The sequence below is a fragment of the Ambystoma mexicanum genome, chromosome 3q (genome assembly GCF_040938575.1).
Source record: "Ambystoma mexicanum isolate Mex_15411 chromosome 3q, UKY_AmexF1_1, whole genome shotgun sequence".
Classification (NCBI taxonomy): Eukaryota; Metazoa; Chordata; class Amphibia; order Caudata; family Ambystomatidae; genus Ambystoma; species Ambystoma mexicanum.
Window position 1 is genome coordinate 776,499,819 of NC_090926.1, and position 23,438 is coordinate 776,523,256.

The 23,438-nt window shown below is 45.9% G+C and overlaps 1 protein-coding gene across 3 annotated transcripts in view; it reads left to right on the forward strand.

The window, feature by feature from the left end:
* MIF4GD (MIF4G domain containing) overlaps positions 1–23,438 on the forward strand; it is a 165,895-nt gene that overhangs the window by 76,256 nt on the left and 66,201 nt on the right. Inside the window, exon 1 of one of the 3 annotated variants that reach the window (XM_069654812.1) lies at positions 20,996–21,123. The exons of the other annotated variants lie outside the window; for them this stretch is intronic. The gene's annotated coding sequence lies outside the window, so the exon portion shown is untranslated. Of the gene's footprint in view, positions 1–20,995; positions 21,124–23,438 lie in introns of those variants that run through there. 3 annotated transcript variants of the gene reach the window in all.

Genomic DNA, 23,438 nt, shown 5'->3' on the forward strand with positions numbered 1-23,438 from the left:
CGTTGTCTGTCGGCCCACTGTTACCATCATCATTGCTGAATTAGGCATATTATTTTCACAGCATCTTAGTCCCAGTTGGCACACACAGAATATTAAAAGAAGAAAGACAATGATGGGAATGAGTATCTTTGCTGCGATGTTCAACCACAAAGGTATCCAGCTGAACAGGTCGTCGAACCACGTGTTGTTGTCTACTCCGCCTTCTGCTCTCATTCTTTCTCCTAAATTATGCGCTGCTGTTATCACATGTGACAGTGTCCTATTATCAGCATCGGAAGTTGGTACGAACGTGCAACACGCCCCCCCCCCCAATTTTTTTGCAAACACCACCGTCCATCGCTGTGATAAGATCTAAGACATATCTGTTTTGCATCGTCATGAGGCGCAGTGGACGGAGCTCTATTTTTATGATGTTGAATCCTTCTTCAGTGTCGTTGGCCAGCTGGATGAGCTCCCAGCGTGTTATCTGCAGCCATTTCGCGTTTGCCCTTGTTTGAACGCCTGATGCTAGGAACGATGCAAAGAATGTTTGTGCAGATGAGAAAAGCTTATACTGTTGTGGGATTTTAGCAAGGAGTTCTGACGATTTGGATGAAATATAATTGGATCTTTTGCTGCGTGACAACTTGGTTTTCAAAGTTTCTTCTGACAATAGTTCGTATGCTGGGGGCTCTGTGATTGTCTCATTGGGCGCTGTCGATGGTTCAGCCGATTGCCCTGCTGCCGATGTGTCAGTCGATTGGCCTGCTGTCGATGTGTCGGCCGAAGGCCTTGCTGTAAACTGGACGTGGCTCTCTGGTATCACCATTAGTGCTGAGTGAAGTGTGGCTAGGGCACAAGTGCCCCTCCAGGATGCTGGGAGATGCAGGTAAACTCGTTTGCCACAGTTCCAGTATATGTCCATTAATGCAGCAGTGCCTTTTTTCATGACTGGCATTATTAAAGTCTTATTGCACTGCCGCACCGTTCCCATGTTCACCTTCCCTTCTCCATGGAAGCAAAGTTCGTGCAGTATTTCCTTTTGAATCTTTATGGGTCTCTCCAGGGTTGTGACCCATGTCAGCTTGGTGATATGCCGTGTCCAGATGGGGATGCACGTTTCTTTTGCCCATTCGTATGTTTCATCTGGCAGCCCTCAAAGCCCCTCAGCTTTGCATTCAATCGTTTCATCATGCCACTTGTCATCTGCATATCTTGTGCCTTTTATAATGAAAAATGGCTCCTGGAGGCAGATTACTCCTTGTCGTCTGCTGGTGCAAGTTTGTTTGTTTTCCAATTTTTCCATAGTGACTGTGTGTGCTTGAAATGTCTTTTTTATTCTACACAGCATCAGATGAATCAAACATTGGGCCTCAGACAAGGGTACTTCCTGTGGGATCAACATTTTTGAGGTTCTAGTTGCGTGGGGAATAAGGGAGCACACGTAACAACTTTCGTTACTTGCTTGCTTTGCTGTGGTGCTCATGTCTGAATATCATTTGTTTGATTGGTCAGGGTGTCGGGGGGTCCTCTATTTCATCTAACCCCAAGTTATGATAAATATCGTATCTGTTCTTTCCCCACCCCCTTTTTCTCCTTCTGTTTTTTAATTGGGTACCAACTAGTGAATATTGCAGCAGGAATATTCTAGAACATGCTTCATCTATGTTGTTCATTGTGACGTGTGTATTCAGTAGTGGTTTCTGGTGCAGTGTGTGTACGCATGCTTGTATTTCTGGAATCAGTTAACCAATAGTAATCATCATTTATATTCCATCCAAGCTCTGTTTCCTTGGCTCCAGTATTATTCAACAATGGAATAGCAGTTTCGTTTACGTGCAGTTGTACAAGGGGCAATGTTAAATTTTTATCATTCAATTCAATGTTATAAGTGTCCTTCAAAATAGCCGTTGCTTCAGTCCATATTAGTTTGGACCTGGTTTTGTCATATCAGTTCTGCTCCCCCCTTTGTTCATTTCATTTGCCACATATAAAACAACATTATACCAAATAAGATAAAACATAATTATTGCAAATAATATGGCAGCATATTTTATAACACATTCTAAATTATTTAATCTACTGGCCCTAGTGGCATCCCTATTTCTATCTAACATTTCAGCTTGCTCAGTCATTTCGTCGCATTGGCTCATGTTGAACCTATGTGGGCGAGACAAATTCGTTAAGTCACATGGAAGAAAAATAATTGCAATTATTCATTTCTTTTTCATTTCTTTACTCAGTTAGGCATGTAACAATTCTTTTTCATTTCATCATGGAATAAATTAGGAAAAAATAGAAAAAACAACACTATTTATATGAAAAGAAAAGAAAAAGAGAGAGAGAGAGAGAGAGAGAGAAAAATATATAAAACCTTTGCTTTTCCCCTATACTTTCCCTGTCTAAGTTGCAATTGTCATCATGTTAACCTGTGCCAGTGGTGGCATCCACACAGTCAGTTTCATTTTGGGAAGGTGTAACACTGTGTGCCCTTCTTGCGTCTGAGAGGTGCACCCAATACTTTAACCCTGTGACCTTAACTGCAGTTGGGGTGCTGTACACCACTGTGTATGGACCATGAAACCTTGGTGAATTCCACCTTCTTACAAAGTTCCTGACAAGAATTTGTTCCCCAGGCATTAAAGGCCCCTCCGGGCTGTCTGCTGTCGGCATTGAGGTGTCTGTTGCTACATCTTCAGCAAATGGTGAAACAATTTGTTTTGCTATGCTGCGTACTGCGCGCGTTAGCTGTGTTAGATATTCCTTAAATTCTTCTCCCAGCATTGTGGCAGCCCTGTGCGCATCAGACGCCCTCCTAACAGGGGAGAGCGGTGTGTGCATTCTCCTTCCCGTCACAATTTTGTGCAGGCTTAAATGATGGTCCTTGCATGGTTGGTTTCTGAGTTGGAACAGTGCTAGGGGCAGACAATATACCCAGTTTTTTTTTCAACGTGCTGCATAATTTCGATAAATTGCTTTTGAGCAGCACGTTGATCCTCTCCACGACTCCATTGGCCATTGGATGATAAATCGAACATAATTTGTGTTTCACCCCCAGAAGAGAGGTCACTTCTTTGAAGAGGTCATTTACAAAGTGCGTGCCGTTGTCTGAACAGATCACGTCACAGATTCCCCATCGTGAGAATACTTCTCGCACAAGGAACTTGGCAGCACATTTTGCATCAGGATGGGGACAGGGGCCCGCTTCCACCCACCGTGAAAAAGGGCATACCACCACAATCAAGTATCTTGCTCCATTACATCTCTCTCCCATATCGGCGTAGTCGATATGTAGTTCTCTAAATGGACCTGTAGGGCGTGGCAAAGTGCCACGCAGAGTTTGCAATGTCATTCCTGAATTGTAGGTTTGGCATGTAGTACATTCAATCACAAATTTAGTCAAGTATTTGTGTAGATTAGGAACAAACCAATCCTCTTGAATATCTGAGGCAATGTGTTGTTTTGCAACGTGAGCTAGAAAATGCAGTTGTTGGAATGCTACTACTAATAATTCTACGGGCATCACTACCTTGCCTGTCGTTTCCTGTCTCCAAATGAGATCTGTGGCTGATTGTTTACACCATCGTTTGCCCCACAACTCCTGCTCTTCCGGTGGGGCCCTTCTCTGAAGTTCTATCAATTGTGCTATGGGCGTGTTATTGTATGCATCTGCTGGTTGTTCTGCTGTGGTTGTTTTTACAATGTACTCTGATGTTGGTGTCTTATTGAAGTACGAGGCCTCTTTTGCTGCTGCGTTGGCTGCCGCATTCTCCAATGAGACGGCGTCTGTGTTATGGGTATGGGCTTGGCATTTAACCACCGCTACTACCGATGGTTCTGCTAAAGCTTCTATTAGTTCATTTAGCAACGTGGCATGTTGTACAGGGGACCCGTCTGCTCTTCTGAACCCTCTCCTTCGCCAACGTGATAGCCCTGAGTGAACTGTGGTGGTAACATAAGCTGAATCTGAATATATGGTCACGGCACAATCTTTGGCTGTGTATAACGCGCTGATTAGCGCATTCAGTTCAGCTGCTTGTGCAGAGTAATGTGAGGGGAGGCGTTTTTGCACAATCACTTTCTATGTGTCTTCTTCCATGCGCACTACCGCCATCCCCACATGTTTCTCTCCTGTCTCTGAATTTATGGATGCTGACCCGTCTATGAAATATATTTCTCCTTCTGTAAGGGCGTTTTCGCTTGCTTTGGGAATGTCATCGCCCTCTCCCTCGTATTTGCTACAATCGTGTTCCTGTAAATCCTCAGTTGTGCATGGCTCTGTAATGAAGGTAGCTGGGTTCACTGTCTTGCATCTGACCACATGTACATAAGTACATTTGGACTTGATATTATTATTTCATAAGCAGAGGCTCTCTGTGTTGTGAGGCTAGATTTTGATCTTTTCAAGATAGCAAATAACGAATGTTCCGCATATAGCGTCACTGAACATCCCATTACGATCGTAGCACTTTTCTCAATGGCGAAGGCCGCTGCAGCGAGGGCCTGTTCGCAAGCGAAATGTCCCTGCATTACTGGGTCTAATAGTCCACTGTAGTACGCTAATGGTTTGTGGCCTAGCAATGTCTTTTGTTTCAATATTGCTGTCATTAATGTTCCATTGCTGTGTGAAAACAAGAAAAATTCCCTTTCATAATCTGTATTTGCAAGGACTGGGGCGTCTGAAATAAGATCTTTTAATCAAGAGAATTGAACAATTGTCTCCTGTGTCCATTTTATTGGGGCTCTGTTCTTTTGTGCTTCTTTTAGTGCTTGTAGCATTGGCCGTGTGTATGCTGCATATCCTTCACTGTTTTTGGTATGATAATGTGTCGAATGGCTGCTGCTCTGTCTGGTAATATTCTTTTTCCATCTTTAGATATTTGCTGGCCAAGATACACAACGTCAGCAAAGCAGTATTGTAGCTTTCCTTTGTCCACCTTGTATCCCTTGGCAGCCAATACGAGTCTTCTCTACACTCTTCTTCTGTTTTGCTGCAGACGGGTAAATCGTCTACGTACTGTATAATGGTGCTCCGTACATCTATGTTGCCAATGTTTTCTCGTAGTATTCTGTTAAAAATGCTCAGGCTTTCGCAATACCCCTGTGGGAGTCTGCGATGTTCATATCTGTTGTTTCCTAATGTAAAAGCTGTAAGGTACTGTGACTCTGGTGCGAGTGGCACAGAGAAAAAGGCATTTTTCAGATCAATGACAGTGAAGCAAGTTGCCTCTTTTGGTATACTGCACAATATTGATGACGGGTTAGGCACTAAAGGGAACTCTTTTTGGATGACGTCATTGAGTGGGCGGAGGTCCTGGACCATTCTCCACGCCCCTCCTTTTGCTTTCTTAATCGGAAAAATCGCTGTGTTGCATGGGGAAGTTGATGGCACTAAGATACCTTGGCTTAGGAGTGCATTCTCTGTTTCTCTAATACCTTACTCTGCTTCTTTGGATATTGGGTATTGTTTCACTCTGGGTGGGAGGGCACCTGGTTTCAGTTTTATTTTTATTGGAGTTACCTCATGCAACAATCCTACATAGTGTGGTACTGTAGTCCAAATTTCAGATGCTACCCTGGCCATGTCTTCTTAAAATATGGTCAGTGGGGCCTTTGTTAGCCATGAGTGGGTTGTGTATTTCTCTGTATTGAATCATAATGTCACATGGTATGCTTATTTCCATTATTATTTCTCCATCCCCTTCGTAGTCAGTAAACAATTCTTCATCAGTAATATCTTTTAGCATTATGTTTGGCTCTATGCATAGCACACTTCTCCACTCGCGTCCTTGCGTGTCCAGGCCTATGACCACAATGCGTTTGTTGGAAACTTGAACTGCCTCAATGTCTATAGACATAATTGTGCCTGGCACTACATCTGTTGGTGTGATTGGGTGGAATATGAAATCGGATGGTGTTCTCCACTCTTTTTGTGTTATTTCAGGCACTTTTCGGGCTAATACCTGTATTCCATAGACAAACATGTCCATGTCAATGGGAATCCCTCTTACTCTTACTACAATTTCCTTTGTAATCGTACTTATTAGCAAGAGTGCCCGTACGGGGCATACCCCTGGCGTTGAGCACACTATTCCTCTTTCAGTAAAGGCTATAGTCATGTTTAACTTACTGAGTAGGTCTTGTCCCATCAAATTGATTGGCGCGTCTTCGTAATACAATAAGGGTGCACGCATCGTTTTCCCCCCACTGGTACATCAAGATCTTTTGTATAAGGAACTTTTAAAATAGCCCCAGAGAACCCCTGCGTCTCCAAATTTCTTCCCGAGAGCTGAAACCGCCCTTCTGTGAGGCATGATTTTTCTGCTCCAAAGTCTACCATAAAGATAAACTGCTTGTTTCCTATCTCTGCCGCCACTAGTGGTTCCTCATTTGCACTTTGTGTGGTGGATAGGACTGGACACGCAAGTGCTCCCTGTGGGCTGTCCTAGTCTTGGTATCTTTGCTGACCTGGCATTGAAAAAACGTTGTCGCCCACGACCGTTACGCCGCGGTATGGTGCAGGGGCACCGTTTGCGGCCGCTGCAAAAGGGTTATTGTTTATGTTCCCTACTGGGTTTTGTCTCGCCATGGGCTGTAGTGCGTTTTGCTGTTGTGGCTGCTGCTGCTGTTGCTGCTGCTGTGGTGGGGCTGGCTGTCTTTGTTGCATTTGGGGGTCATAGCAGTATTGATCCTGTTGTCCACCCCCTCCCCATTGGAGCTCCACAAGGGCTACCTGGGTGTGGGCAGCCACACCCCTGTTCATTGTTCATGGGCTGTTGTTGCTGTTGAAAATACCCTGATGGTCGCATTCTACAATCTCGTGAATAATTTCCCCATCTTCCACAATTCCAACAGGACCCCTGTTGTTCTCCCCTTGGTCCTTGCCCACCATACCCTCTGTTTGCCATTTCTCCGTATCCTCCCCTTTGCCCGCGGTACCCACCTCTTCCTTGGGCCGGCCTGTTCTGCCACTGCGATCCTTGGCATGGCTGTTGTTCTCCATTCCACTGTCCCTGGTCCTCTCCAACCCACTGCGCTGCTATCCCGACGGGCCTTCCTTCCACGTTTTCTTCTCCTTCGTTTCCTCTGTCTGCTGTTGCAGTGGCAGTAATGGCGGCGACATTCACTAATTTCGTCTGTACTAATTTTGCTTCGTCAGCCAGCCTCTTTTGCGTGACCTCCTTTTCCTTCTCTTTATTCCTCCTCCAGTGGTGTACAATTATGCTCTGAATTTCAGGCCACCCTTTGGCTTCGATCCCAGCTATTTTGTCCAAGGTCTTCTGCACCTCTTTCGGCAACCCCTTTTTAATGATAAAATAGAATAAAGCTGTTGATTGATTCCATTCTGTACCAGTTTCACTTCTTCATAAATCTTGCACTCGCAAAATGAATTGCGCAGGATCCTCGTTCTCCTCCATCGTACACTGCATCACTGCATGTAAATCTGGAACATCTGGAAATGCACGCTGCAATGCATCCCACACTTGTGCTCGAACATTGTTAAATGGTGATCCATCGTGTCGGTCACAGCTCATCGTTACTCCCGGGAACCCTGCCCTTTCCCAGATTGTGTCTGCTTGGTTCCCGATTGCTGAAACTAATAAACATTTTACATCACCTATAGCTAACGGCACGCCTGCCGTGTTCCTCTCAAATACATGTATCCACTTACCTGCCCCTCCCGTCAGCGGGGGGAGGAGTTTTGACAGGTTGGTTTTGTCCATTTGGGCCCACGGAATGTAATTTGGCCTACCTGCTCCTTTATGTATCAGTGGCATTTGTAGTTTTTGTTTCTTTCCCGTTCTGCTTGTCTTCCCTTTTTTCGCTTTACTTACCAATATGTTTCCTATCGTTCCTGTTCGTTGTCTTAATCTACCTTGCCATAATGGTGGCGATAGTGTGTCTGGGTAATGGTGGTTTGGCAGTGGGGAACCCTCTGCGGCAGCTGCCTCTTTGTATTCATTTAAATCGTCCCATATTTCTTCTATTTCTGACTCTAGCTCGTTATTATCCTCCCAATTTTCCTTGGGTTCACTTCCTTGTCTTCCACTCTGGTCTCCACTTTGTTGACTCTCTGGTGTATCTGGGCGTATAATTCTCACCGGCTTGTTATTCAATTGGAACAGGAACTGCCCTGACTGCCACTCTTGTTCTTGCCTCTGCTGCGATGACGTCCCTTGCGATACTATAGACTGCCCTGATACCGAGGCTGCTGGGGTTGCATTGCTTGCTGCCCCGATCGGAGGTGTGAGATCTGCTAGTGACAGCGGGGGTACTTCCCCCTCCCCCTGGCAGCATTTGCCCTTTGTCACATAAAGCTCTTAACCTTGTTATTTCCATGTGTGCGTGTGCTAGCTGACGATTCAAATCACCTGTTAAACGTGCTATATCCACAGGAGGCGCACTCGTGGGGCCATACAGGCCTCCTTTGTCATATGGTGGAGGTTTGGGGGCTGTTGCCCCGCTCTGGGCAGTGGCAGTGGGTGGTATATATAGGGGTTCACTAAACCCTACCGCTGGCCTAGTCATTAAGGGATAGATTTTTGTTATTTCGTTTTCGGTTGTAGTTGTTGAGCATTCCCCTTTTGGTGTCCCACCCACTTCTTCAATGTTTTTCTGCTTTTCTGTCATTCGGCTTGTACCTACCTCTGCTGTGGGGGAAATTCACCATAAATCTAACACTTCTCTCCGGTTCTGTAACTGTTTCCCTTTGTATCGCGCTAGCAAATGTGTTGATACTAGGTCCAACACTCTTTTGTCAAATTATGCTCCTTCTGGCCAAATTGGTGTAACCCCGTCTCCCTTTATCTCGGTGATCCACTGATCGTGATACTTCTGTATCCTGTTGCTATAAAGTTTAAGGTGTTGGCAAATATGTGCTAGTGGTGTTACTCCCCCCATGGCAATGTTTCTTTTCCTTTCTTGTGTATTCTAGTACCTTTGAATCTCTTCCCACCTCTTACTTGGTATATCAGGTACAATATGTAGAAATAATACGTTCTTTATCAATGCTCATAATTACCATATGTCACATTAGCTTTCTGAGAGGTGTTACCTGATCACCCCTCACAGTTTATTTCTTCTGCTTTACCTTATATCAATCACAAATTACTTGTGTTAAAATACTTTAGCGTGTTCAACAAGACATATACATAAATGCAGACCAACAATCATGCAACATACACATGCACTGCCTGCGTGCATTTGTTCTTTCCCTATTCCCGTTACTGTCCCTGTTTTTTCTTCTTCCCGATACTACCCACTATTTCGCATTCACTCCCCACCTTTTTCACCTTTATTATGTCTCAAGATATTTCTTACTTCCACAGAAAAAGAATATTCTAAAAACTACTCCGAGCCTACAAGAGACCCCTACTATTTTTCTCTTTATCTCTATTCTGCACTTGGTCGGGACAAAAGCTACACGGCGCCGCCTTCTACCCCCTACGGGCTAGGATACCACTTCTCTTCTTCTCACTTCTTATAACACCTAATGGCCATATAAAGGTTAGATCAGAAAAGCCTCACCGTCACTCACGCAGACCCTATTCTTGGCTACCTTCCCTTTGTTGCTAATTCCCTTCTTCCTGTATTTTCCCCTTACCTTCATTTGGGGTCTTTGCAACCGGGACTCCACGCGTTCAGTCAGGTACTCGGAGGGTCGCCGCTCACGGCCGGACCTCGCTCAGGTCCGTCCCCCAACCAAGCCGTGGCCTGCCTTGGCGAGCAGCTTTCGATCGGGTATTCGTCAACCGGGAACCCTTGACCCTTTCTTCTTAGTGTGCAGTCTGGTCAACCGCAGAGGCGATGGTTCTGCTGGGGGGCGCCCTGGATCTCGCTGCCGGGCGGCGCATGCCTCAAGGCACCTCTCTAAATCACGTCGCGGGGGTCACCAAAAATGTAGATGCCTTTCCCCGTCTTACTACGTGTGAGAGATAAAATAAGATAACAGGCAAAACCCCTTGTCGGGGAAAGAGGCACTGAGACCCGGCTGCAAGAGTTCAAAGGATGGTTTATTTCTCCAGCTAGGAAATAACCCAAAAAACTCTCTACCCCTCATTACATCAGTGCCAACATTTATATTAGTTAAAGTAACTCTAACAAAAAATACTAAATGGAGCCGATTGGCCAGACGGTGTGGTGCTGTAGGTGTGGGTAGCATCTCTTCCTCCTGGTTGGCTGAGTAGCTGATGGACATCAAACATCTTGCGCTCCATGCAGGTCAGGGTCCGGTCACTGTGGTCACTACCTAAGCTAGTATTGTTACATACTAAATGACAAATTATTTAAAACATTTTATGCTACTTGTCACATTTCTACATAAGTTACAACCAATGATTATTGTCAATACAATTGGGTCATTTGTGGCTTTAATTGAAGGCCTTGACCTTTATTGTGCATGTAAAAGAATCAGGCTATGTTTTGCATCTCTTTCTAGGTTTCAAATTCATTAGTGCAAGTAAAAGCATATATAATAATAAAAATGCTTAAGGTTAGTAGTGGGTGTGTTGGGTGGGTTTCGCAGCACAGGCGAGGGTCTGGCACGTGAAAGAAATACCTTACAGGGGGTGCAGGGTCAGGATGGCAATAAATTGTTCTAATGGGGGTGGGTGGCTTGCACGTTTATGAGGACGAATCGAGCAGAAAGTGCTTAGCTCATCCTGGTTAACATGCCGGTTTTCAGGCAAACAGTGATCTCAGAGGAAGAAAACTGTAGCATATTGATTGTTGAAACTTTCTCCAGCTTCAGCGTGAGAATGGAAGTGCAGAGCTTTCCTTCGCAGGGTGGGTGCAAGGGTGGGGGCCAGCCAGCTGCCTGCGCGCCTTGTGTGTGTGTCTCTGTCCTTGGCTGCTGCGGTGGAAAGGGGAGCTGAGCATTGCTGTACTATCGCAGTGAGACCTGTTTACCCAAGATGGAATCGAAAGGGGGCACAAAAGATGGATGCCCCGTGTCCTGCTCAGTAGTCCCATCTATGCAGCAGTCAACCGTGGTTAACTTTACATAAGGGCAAGGGACAATACCACTACCGGAGGCACGCGGTCCAAGCCTTGTACTGAGGAGCGTACGACGCGAGGGGGCCTGAGGACCACTCGCTCCCATACACACTACGACAGGGGGTGGGGGTGAGGGCAACCCCAGCTGGCCTTGGAAAACCTCTCCTTCTCCCTCTCCTGCTCCTTGGGCCAAGATTCTTTTTTTTTTTGTTAATGTTTATTTAGGGGGGCAGCTTCCTCCCTTTTTTCCTGAGGGTGCACTCATCAAGGGTCACTAAGGGAGGCCTCTATCAACCCCCCACACCCGCTGCCTTAACACAATGTTGGCATCAGGAAACACAACAACCAGACAACAAACACCATCACCTACTACATGCCGACAGCCACAGTTACTGAACTTCTTTCCCGTGCCTTTCGCGCCTCCAAATCTCCAGCCACAGTGGGTTATGGGAGGTGGCCAAGGTGGATTTAAGATTATTTATTTTTTCCCCGCCCTGCATTCCTCTGTCCTATTCTCCGTGGCTGTCCTTCGCTATGAGCTTTCGAGGCCCTATTTGGCTAGTGGAACAGACCGTCAAGTCGCACTGCCGTACAGAATCAGAAATAAAAATCAGAACAGCCTCTTCCGAAGTTATCAGCATAGTCCTTTTATTATATGGGGTTGATTCTGCACAAGTTGTCTGGAAGAAAGGAATATTCTTTTGCATTACTTCTGGAGCTCACTTGATTCTTGTTCATTCTTCTGCATGTTGAGACATGGTCTTCTACTAGTGTCCTGGGAGTTCATAAACTGTGGGTCAGAATGGTTGAATTAACGCTTGTGAGGAGTGACGTGCACATTGTGTAGAGTATTTTCTACTTTGGGAGTGCAGCAGAGCTCTGTATAGTTCAGGTTCAAGTTCTTGCCCATTTTTTCAATCTATCAGAAAGAGTGATATGTCATGGGGTGTTTTCTGGGGCTTTTGGAGGGCGCACAGACCCTCCTTTTTGGAGGGCAAAAGGTGCTTTGAAGACTGATGGTGCATTGTGTTTTGGCAGGATTTTCAGGATCACTTTTTCAAGCTCCATTCATCTACTATGTCTAAGCAGGGAACTTAACCAGGCAATGAGAACAAGTCTGGGCTGACTCGCTCCCATGGTTCCTGCTGGTGTTTCCTGCATGTGAATGGGAAGCAGATGATCCACTGCTACAGTGTGGCACACAATACAAGATTTGATTGGTTGGTCCATAATTTGGTCATACCATGGAAACAAGACTTTATGATATTACAGGCCTTGCATATGTCTCAGCTGATTCATGTTGCTGCTGAAAACCCACTCTATCTTGGATTTAAGGAACTCCTGTTTGTTCTTGTGGGGAGTCATTTTCTAGTCATAGTTATCAGTCTTCGCATGTCATCTGTGTGAGAGTACACCAGCATGTTGTTACTCACGTTGATCACCCACTCCAAGTATCACAAGAGTAATGCAATTCCCCCTCTTGAAACATCTTTTCTTCCAACAGATGAGATGCCAACATTTTCCTTTTTGCTTATTTGTAGCAACCGGTTGGTTTTAGACAGGAAGCAGTCACTGATACCCTTCTGTCAGTTATGACTTGCATCTACATACTGTCTCACTGTAGATGGCCTTGTTGATATTATGCTTCAGGCTTGTCAGAGGAGCTGGATGTGCCATTACATATATTGCTAGCTTCTTTTCCCTATATAGGTACCACTTTCCTGCCTTCTCTGTGTAGCCTTACCAATCTCCTCTTCCTTAATCATGTAGACCAGTTCCATTCCATCCCCCACTACAAGGGCCTGTAACTGCAGCCCACAAGCATAGCTGTGGGGATCTGCCTGAGCTAGCACAGGCCCAGCTTTCATTGTTCTTGTTCCTAAAATTGTCAGTGATTGGTCTGAGGCAGAAATTAGGTAAACCTTGTTTTCTGTACATGGAAAAAATCCCTCTAGATCATGTGCTGTGGCAGAAGAAAACGTCAGTGGACCGTGTTTGCGTTCAATAAATCATAGGACGCAGTTTGACTGCACCAAGTGCTGGAGGTTTCGTGAGAGCCAGGTGGTTGTGCAGCTCGGAGGAAACTGATGCACACTTCAAAAGCAACATTTGCAACCCAACAGAAAACGTCACTTTAAGACATTTGCTTTTTTTTCAGCTCTTCATTAGTATTTGGACTGATCTAGACGCGAAAGATGTGCATTTTCTGCTAGAGCCACAGTGGTGTTTGTTCTGTTATTTGCTTGTCAGGTGAATGCACAGTTCAGTAGATCATCTGCTGGTTTTTAGAATGTCTCTAGAGTAAGCTTGGTGTCCTTAATGTTCTTCACCCTGCAGGGCACACCTTTAAGAGGAGTGGATGCTGTAAATAAGTAGCATGATTTTGTTGTGAAATATTGATTTTTGCAGAAAAAGCACCCAACTTTTATTTCCTTTCTATTACATTTTTTGTCTGATAGCTCAGGGCTACCAAGGTGAGTTTGGTATAGAACACAGCTCGCAGAACACCACGTTGACTGGCAGCTTGAATTGGCCACATAGGTTACCCCTGCCCATGTTACATGCATATTTAGTATTTGTTTGCATACTTTAGTAAAGTGGTACAGTTTTCCATACTCCTTTCACTGGTGACATTTTGTAGGGCACAGCGAAGGGCATTGTAACTCTAGATGCAAAGAAAAGTGGTGTTGGGGGTGGTGGTGTGTACTATGGATGCTTATGCAGGCTCCTTCAAAGGGTGTTACTGGATAGCGAAATGGCTTTTTATTTGCATTTTTATAAACAGTAACAGTTCTAAACAAGAAAGAAAATCCCCCCTTCCCCTTCCCCTCCCCTTTGTTCGAGAGTTGACCCAAAACATGGCAGTTCGTCTTTTGCAGTACGCTCAGTGTTCGATGGCTAGGTTAGCATGAGGGCCGAAATTCTTTAGTCCGCTCCTAGATCGCCTTCTCTGGGGCGCTCTACTATCCCCAGGAGCCACCTAGCCCAAGGGCACCATACCACTCTTGCCCCGTCCATCATGGAACCGCAGCAGGGAAGCCCAGTCCGTGGAGAATCTGACGTGGTCCCCCTGGATGGAGTACATGAGCCACTCCATTGCCAACAAGTTTCACTTTTTTGCAACCCATCCGTGGTCCACGGCGGGGGTGAGGGGGGGATCCCCTTGCCTTCCATGTGCGGGCCAATCCCAGGGCTGCCCTGCTATCATCATCATCACATACAGCTTTCGCCCCGCCTTGGTTTTGATTGCTTCGAGTGGTCCCCCCAGAGCTATGTAGTCAATTCCTAGGACTTGTTTGGCCGCTTCTAGAACTCCCTCCCAGTATCTCTCAATGTTAGGGCACTCCCACGAAATGGCTTTTGACAAGTTGGTCGGCCCAAATTGTGTTCCCTCAAAGATGTTCAAGTGGCAGCAGGGTTATGGTTGTATATTCTGTCAGGAACCTTCAGCAGAGGTATCCTGGGTTCGTGCAGGATGGGCCTGCTCAGTTTGGTAGATTCACACCCTTTGAAAGTCTGGAAGTTAACAGGTGGTTTGGGGTGAGGGCAGTCTAGAAAGAAGGTTGCCCATTTACCTGTATGTGTTTTGTAGAGATTGCGTTGCTGAACCCCACTCTATCACCCTCGATATTTGGCAACTAGTCTTTTCGTACTCGTCCACCTCTTGTAGTACATTCTGGAGGCCTCTAGGTAACCTAGGTATCACATTTCGAAATAAATTGCATAATGCAAAGCGCACCAGGTGGACGGTGTGTGAGGCATGACGGAAGTGCCGTCGGAGACCCCGATAGGAGTGGACATTTTTCAGCCCACCAGCAATCCATGCATCGTCGGCGCTCATAAATGAACCATTTAGTGCCTCAGTTGAATAAGCAGCCTGGGCACTCGGAGAAAGCACGGAGGGGCTGCCACCGCAGACTGCTGCAAGCCTCGTGCGGGTCTTGCAGGCGGCGATGTTCCCTATCGCCGACATATCGGAGGATCCCTGCCAGGGGAGGGAGAGAAGGCGACGAGACCTGCTAATGTGAACAATAAACAAAACATTGCATTGCAGCCTAGAAAAACCTCCCCCATGGCTGCTCGGCTACAGCAGTGATGCAGAAGCTCTGGGGTGGTTTTTATTCCATTTGTATAATGCTCTGTGTGTTCTCGAAGGGCTTCATTGGCATAGATAAACCGATTGTTACAATATGCAGCTCATGTTTCGACTGCTTTCAAACGCGGACAGTTTTTCTCTAGTATTAGGGGATGGTAAGAACGTGGGCCCAAATATTGGCCCGGGTGGAAATCTTGGATGTTATCACTGTTGGATTGTGGATTTATCCTAGGTTTGTTTCTGGGGTGGGGGGGGGAAATAAAGTGCCTAGATATTTCCCCTGCAGTGTGCGCTACAAAGCATGTGTTCTTATGTTGCAGACACCCCAAGCGATGGGTTCATGCTGCCCCACAACCTCTACTGGGGCTTATAACGACGCACCCTTCCAGAGAGCACTAAAGTAAACGCTAGTACCACCGCACAGCTGCAAATAGCAGTGATGTAACGCACACCAATGGAGCCCCTTGCAAATGCACGTGAGTGGCCTACCACCCACAGGCATACACATGACCAAATTGGGGCCTAGCAGAATAACTGCCTCTCCACACAGCAGGGGAAGCATGGGTGCCCATGACGCACAAAGCCATTGCAGCATGCAGGGAACCCAGCATTAGCGAAAGCTCTATATAAATAGAAAAAAATCATCATAGCAAATGGGGGCAGGTGACTTTTGCGTGGCTAGTGGCCTACAACTTGAAATGTTGCACTCTTGCTTACAATAGTATGGCTGGCAATGGTTAAAATGTTTAGGAGGTTTATGTATGCTTAATGGAGCTATTCTTGGTGAATTACCCATGGTACAATTGGACTCTTCACTATTGACTATATTTTTGTGGGACGTTGGCTTTTCGACAAATGTAAATGTCTTGGGATTGATGAGATGGAGTGGAGTGATCATTGTATATTATCTGCTTTGTTTGCGTTTCGAGTTAAGAAGACTTACTGCGAGCGAGGTCCATGTGATCTTCCCTGCCGGCAATGGTGCACAGGGTTAATGATACTTTGGCCTTGTGTCTCAGTGCATCTTTTCTCTAGACTGGACATATGAAACTTTCTCCGTTGGCAATGGAAGCCACCTTCAAGATTTCTTTAATTGTTCCTAAACCTCAGAAAATCCATAGTGCAAAGTTTGACTTGCACGCGTATGATGCAGAAGTTGCAGCCAAGAAAAAAGATTTAAGAGCACAGATTGGGGGTATCAAATTAAAGGGGGACCCTGGTTCATTTAATCATCACTATGATTAAGAAGGTAACGTTTGCCTTTAAGAATTAGCTGATGGGGAATATGGCCATTAGGAGTCAAAGAGATTCCGAAGGCATGTTATGAACTCTCTGTGTAATTAAAATGCGCACGCTTTTTAGAGGTTGATTAATGCTATGGATGTTTCCTAGCCTGCCCCGCAATTACATTCAGTTTCTGAGCAAGCCTGGGTCTCCCATTTCGAAGCACTGTATGCACTGCCCGAATTGTCAATGTGTGAATTGTTTTGATTTAGTAGCAAACAAAATTGGAAACTGTTGGCTACGATAACATATACGAAGCGCTGAAGCAAATTAGTACATCTCGTGCTTCTGGTCCCAACAAATCACCAAATTTTGTATTTAAAAGTGACCCAGCCATCCATATTGACTATTCTTTTTAAGCAGGTGGCAGATTGACATATTTATCCTAAATCGTGGTCCACCGCATATTGTATTGATTTACAAGAAGTGCTCCCGATCTGAACCTACCAATTATAGACCGATTGCAATGCCGACAGCAAGGTATTTTCGACCTTGCTGGTGAGCACCTAGAATTATGGGAAAAAGAATCTCTCGAAGAATACAAAAATGGCAGACTGGTTTTAGGAAGCACATGGGAACTTCCCTAAATGGTTATATTTTGAAATGTGTACAAGATCTGGTATGGTCTAAAAAAATAATTTATTTTTATAGCAACGATTGATCTCTCGCCGCATTTGATGCAGTCGACAGAGGGCTGATATAGTCCAAATTGAAAAATTGGGGAATCCCATGTGGGCTCCTTCATTTGATTTCACTGAACCATAATGGGGTCCTTTCTCGTAAAATCTCCACGTTTAAGGGAGTTAGACAGGGTCACATTTTCTTCTTCTTAGAAAACCTTTATGTGACAAAAAGTAATCGAGTTAAAACACATTACAAAATACATGGTGTTAATATAATAAAAAAACCTACATGAACAATCCTTAAATGAAGAATTAATTCTTATCTCTAGTTATTACATCAAGTTCTATGTTAAACATTTGAAGTCGCAATCATAAGGAGCAAGTGCAAATGTTGCATAAACCATCATCACCCTCATCCACTTAGGAGAACACATGCGTTTTTAAAAGGAAAAATTATAATTCTAGGAGAGCTATGCTCGCAGCCTAAAACTCTATTCATTTTGGCAAAATAATACGAAAATGGCAAAGGACATCATGACTTTGTCAGTGTCCTCCCCTTCAGCAGCCAAGCTCTATAGATGTAACGAGCATCAGCAAACGCTACTGAAAAAGGGAACTATGGGTTAGAAATAGCAGTGTGGGTTTAGAATAGGTCTCAAATACAAAGGCCTTAACCACAGGGTCGACCCACAAAGAAAAAGAAAATGTGAGCCTGTTTCCTTAGCAGCTGTCCACATTGGGCACTTATCAGAAACAGAGCCCTTCCATGCACCCGTAAGACTACAATGGGCAAAATACCCAGCCTAAACTGCGTGTACAACTATCTCTCATATGCAGGCGTGATAAAATCCAGATATGCTTTAAAGCCAACCTCCTGCCCGTGTTCCAGAAACTCAGAGCCCAACTTTCGTTTGGAGGCGTCAAGCAAGACACCCATGCTCTCTGCTTAGAAAGTTACTTGAGCCTACTGATGCTCAAGGCAAGGAGGCGCTGTGGGTTTTCCCAAAACTCGCTCCCATTCAAGTTGGTCAATACGTCTTTCGCATCAGAAATCCATTTCAAACTCCACCCCTCCCCCCATCAAGTGACATGATATTCCATCCATCCATCCATCCATCCATCCATCCATCCATCCATCCATCCATCCATCCATCCATCCATCCATCCATCCATCCATCCATCCATCCATCCATCCATCCATCCATCCATCCATCCATCCATCCATCCATCCATCCATCCATCCATCCATCCATCCATCCATCCATCCATCCATCCATCCATCCATCCATCCATCCATCCATCCATCCATCCATCCATCCATCCATCCATCCATCCATCCATCCATCCATCCATCCATCCATCCATCCATCCATCCATCCATCCATCCATCCATCCATCCATCCATCCATCCATCCATCCATCCATCCATCCATCCATCCATCCATCCATCCATCCATCCATCCATCCATCCATCCATCCATCCATCCATCCATCCATCCATCCATCCATCCCTGCACTGCCATAGGCCTGGTTATGGTTGTGGTGGTGGATGGGGTGGTGTGCACACTCTTACCCAAAGGCATACCCGCCTAAACATAGTGCCATATTCTAAATGGACTAGAGCTGACGGTTCTTAATTTCAGACATGGGTGACTACCCGGATCCAGTTTCATTTGTATAACCCAAATTCTCTTATTTAAATGCAATATGGTTGACATATGCAGATGATTTCTAAAATTCTTGATTGTACTCCGAAAGGACTACAGTATTTCATTGATGCCTTCTCCAGTTACGCCTCTTTTAATTCTCTAAAAATGTACTTGGAAAAAAGGGGGGTGTGGCTAATCGCCATGTTGTAAGGACGTGACTTCTGGAAGCTCCTGCTCGATCCGACAAAGATCCTTACATAAACATGTGAAAAGCAGCTGAAGGTCAGCAGAAACCAGTGCGAGCGATTGAAAGACCGTTGAGCTGACCCTGAGCAAAGTTTAGAGCAGGAAAACCTCTTCCCCGCGATGAGTGAGGCGTTTGCAGCTGGTAACCGCCACAGAGTGATGGCAGGTAGCAAAGAACGACGACGCAGCACTAGCGAGGAGACGTACAAGGGCACTTGCAGAGCCCGAGCCAGCCCCAGCCATCGTGGGTGGCTGCAGGCAAAACACTGGAAGCGGCGAGGGAAGTTGCTGCCGGTAGTGACGAGAGTGGGGTTTTCTGGGGAGGAGCTGCTCTGCGTCCTGACTGATCCGAACAGCAGCCCAGTAAGAGAAGGTGAAGCGGAACCGGATGTTGGGCAGAAAGCATCTGGGCACGAGATTAGAAGGAGGCCCCTCAGCAACCCAACAGCGGACATTAAGGTACGTGGTGGAGAGACCAAGAGGGAGCCGGGCTCTTCAGTGTATAGGCACTGCATGATACAGCCTCCCCCACCAGCCCCCCAAGAAGAAGTAGGATATCCTGCACGGTACCCACGTGAGGGGCTAGAGCACTATGGTGGAGCGAGGAGACATTGAGGAGGAGAGCTGGGCACACAAGTGAATGAAACACCCCAGACTGTCAAGGCTAGCGAAAGAGGTGAAGCAGTGTGCGGGGGACCTCGGCCTGTATAACAAAGTGGATTTCACTGGAGTGACCTGTGGAACAGGCGAAAGTGGAACAACCCACTTGCACCAACTGCCTGCAGTCATATTGCATTAAGCCCAGGAACTGGGGCAGGAAAGCCCAGTGACAAGTTGAACACACTTGTGCTGTGGGGAGCAGGGCAGGTGCAGAGGAACGGTCTGCTAAGTAAGCAAGCAGTGAAAATCGGACGCAGGAAGATGGCACGCATGTCAGGGAAACAACTGGTGATGGAGGACTTTCCAAGGAAGGAGGGAGATGCCCAGGACTCAACAGACGCAGGGGCATCGACAGCGCAGAAGAATGCCCAAGGGCCACAGCAGAACGAAGCAGCAATATTGGCAGCCATTTCAGCTTTAAAGGAAAGGTTCGGGCAAAATTTTGTATTGCCCATACGGGTCGGCCATGTGTTTTTAAGCCTAAATCGCTCGATTTTAGAAAAATTTCCTATGGACCTTACCCGAGTTTTCGTCCATTAAACGCACGCGAAAACAGGCAGTAGGGTGCCGCCATTTTGTGATAATCCTATCACTTGCCGCATCGCCCTGGCTGACCTGCTTTTGCGGCACTATCCCCCGCCCCTGAGCCTGTCATCAGCAGACGCGTACCGCCCATTTCACAACACCAAAGCACGTCTCGTGTCAACATTCGCTGCGCTTCAGCTAAATACTCAATAAGTATAAACAGACCGTTTCACAACACACAGCAGCAGATTTTCGATTCCATTCCTCTCTCTGTGTTACTTTGAGTATTCTGTGGCTCGTTTCTGTGCTCTGAACACACAATGGCTACAATAATGCCCTACATGTACGAGCCCGAGTATACCGAGGAGGAACTACTGGAAAGGGAAACACGCGAAAACGATGGGTCTTCGGACGGCAGTTGGGAGGACGATTCAACAGCTGAAGAGCCTGGACCTAGTCGCATGGACGGTGTTTCCACCTGGTGCACATGCAATCGGTGTGAGCTAATGCCAACCGAGGAGGAGAACTGCTGCTGCTGTGAAAACTCGGGATGCGTGGCCTAAATTTCGGAAGGCGAGCCTCGACCGTAATGCATCACCGAGCTGCCAGACTTCAGGGCAGCCTGCCTCACACGGTCCGTGTTGAGGATAATGATGGTGCTTATGCATGAACTTCGTGCAACTGTTCGTCCTCGTAATCCGAGTAACGAGTAAGTATACTCTGCTTGTCATGCCACTCCTATTTCATGGTCTTCTGCTATATCCAAAATTACATATGCATATCATTGTAAAGCACGAAAGTCGTTCAATAGTTTGCAGTGTCTAGATAGAATTTGTCCGAGCAGAATGCCATTAGTTACAAGAATTGTCATTGACAACAAACGTTTATTAAACTTATCTTGGTCATTTAAAAACAGTTTGTTTCATTCCTTTTCACAGGTGGTACAGGCTGGTGGCCTATCGTTCCTTTACATGGTGGCTTCACGGGAGGTTTGGACACCGCGTTCGAAGAGTGATACCCGCCTGTGCCGTTCGTGCCATAAGAGAAACGTTCCAGAGTGACAGCGGTCAGTACAGGGGATTTTCTTTCGCTGTGCTGCAATCTGAACTGTACAATGTTTAAAGTCTTGTATTTTTGTGTCATCAAAATAAGATACAAATTAAAACACCACATATATTTTAACAACGGTTGTTTCGATTTTTTTAAATGAATCAAGTGTGTCCATTCAAGGATGGACGTCAGCCATCTGTGCTCGGAATGGGTGAAGTTCAGGTCGCTGTGAAGCGGGGTGGTGACGATCTAAGCTAACATAATATATTATCAATAATGCATGCACTAAATAACACTTGTTCAGTCTTTCAGTCGGTTATGTCTCTATAAAAGTCACACATATATCTATACTATCAATTAACATTGGATTATACAGGCCTTATGTCAAGGGTCTTGACCACTATAATACACTGTTTGAAGTGTGGGTCTGTGCTCACAAGAATCTCCGGCATGTGGCATTTGTTATTGATAGGCAACGATATACTGCAGTAGGGGTCTAATGTTAGTTGGGGATCTGCTAGGTGGGCATCATGGCGTGGTCAGTGGTCTGGCACATGAAGAGAATACCTTGCAGGGACACAGGGTCAGAATGGCAGTAAGTTTCCACTGGCGAGGGTGCGTGGGCAAGGACACGTTTGTGGAGATGAACGAGCTATGTGCTTGGTTCAGGCTGGTTCACAAGCAGGACCGTGATCTCAGAGGAAGAGTGATGCGTTACATTTATTAGCTGTTGCAAATACCTCTGGAGATTTCCAGTCAGAGTGGGAACGAGGGTGTGGGCCATGTGCTCTGCGCGCTGTACTATCGCAGTGAGGCCTGGTCACCAAGATGGAGTGGAAAGGGGGTACAAAAATGGATGCCCCGTGTCCTGCTCATTGTTCCCATCTACGCAAATGTTCCAAAGTTAACATCACATAAGGGCAAGGGGCGAACCCACTACTGGAGGCACTTGGTACGAGTTTCTACTGAGAAGTAAAGGATGAGAGGGGCCTGATGGCCCCTCGCTCCCACACACTTGCCTGCACGCTCCAGGCCCATCCATCCATCCCACCCCCTCTATCCAAGGCGGTTCGAACCCGGGGATGAGCGCTGGCATGGGGGGATGTCACGGGCGCAAACGGCCAAGGTGCCAAACAGCATGTACACTTCAAAAGGTATCCCACGCCCAGAGGCCATCGCTCACATGGCCTCCTCAGACCCCGTGTCTCCAGGCAGGCCTCCCCTGAGGCAGGCCGCCCCCCTGCAAACCACATAATACCACGACATACACACGTCATTCATTCACAAACACACCCCTGTTTCTAATACTTTATAAACCACTTGATATGTCTCATGAGAACATCTTTATGCTTTGCAAGTCAACTCCTGAACCTTCTACCTGAGAAGCACTGAGATCTATGCTAATCTGCTCGTCGTCGTGCTATCTGTGACCGCTTCGAGCAAACACGTCAGTGTGCTACCTGTGGCCATCTGCCTGTTCTCCTGCAACATACTGCTCGGCCTGCTGAATCCAACTGTTTGTTGATCAAGGTAAGGCAATGTATCCTAGTCATATTTCTGTCATTTTTACATTTCTATCTATTTGCGATTACAGTACCCAATAGAGCTATGGTCATTGGTCTCATTGCTATTGACTTGAGTTTCAATTGTTATGCTATCAATATTTATTTTCATCTGTGTCAATTGTCATCGAATTGCATCCTTCGGGGGTCCAGTCTATAATGTAAGCATGGTTCCTTTTCGTGCAAGACAGAACATCCAAGGGACGAGTCACATGTTCAGAGTTTAGTCACATAATTAAAAGAAATTCTGTAACTTATGCAAATACTAAGCCGCACATGATGAACTGGTATAGTTCCAGCGACCAAAACAAACCTTGCATTGAGCATGGTATGTTTCATTTACTTTTTAATGACATTTTTATTCATCAAGGTTTTATAATAATCTTGATATTTACTTTTCAGAATTTTCAACAATGCTGCCTGTTCGATTAGCGGTTGCCCTTCGAAGACCCATGCTAAATCTGAAGGCACTACAATGCATGTATTCCCGAAAACTGTTGATCGAATAAGAGAATGGTTCAGACATTGCGGATATCCACTGGATGAGCTGGAAAGTAGAGTCCAACAAGTCTTTGAGGACAAGAGGGGTGATCGATACCGCATCTGCAGCCGGCACTTTCCCTCGAACATGTACCACATCTTGGGTAACAAAGAAGAATAAACGGCGATCGACACGAAAATTGCTCGCAAACGCTATTCCCACTCTATTCGTCCACAATCTGCCACTGGTGAGTCAAGTGTCCGTTTTTAGCTTTAGGCCTTGCAGTAT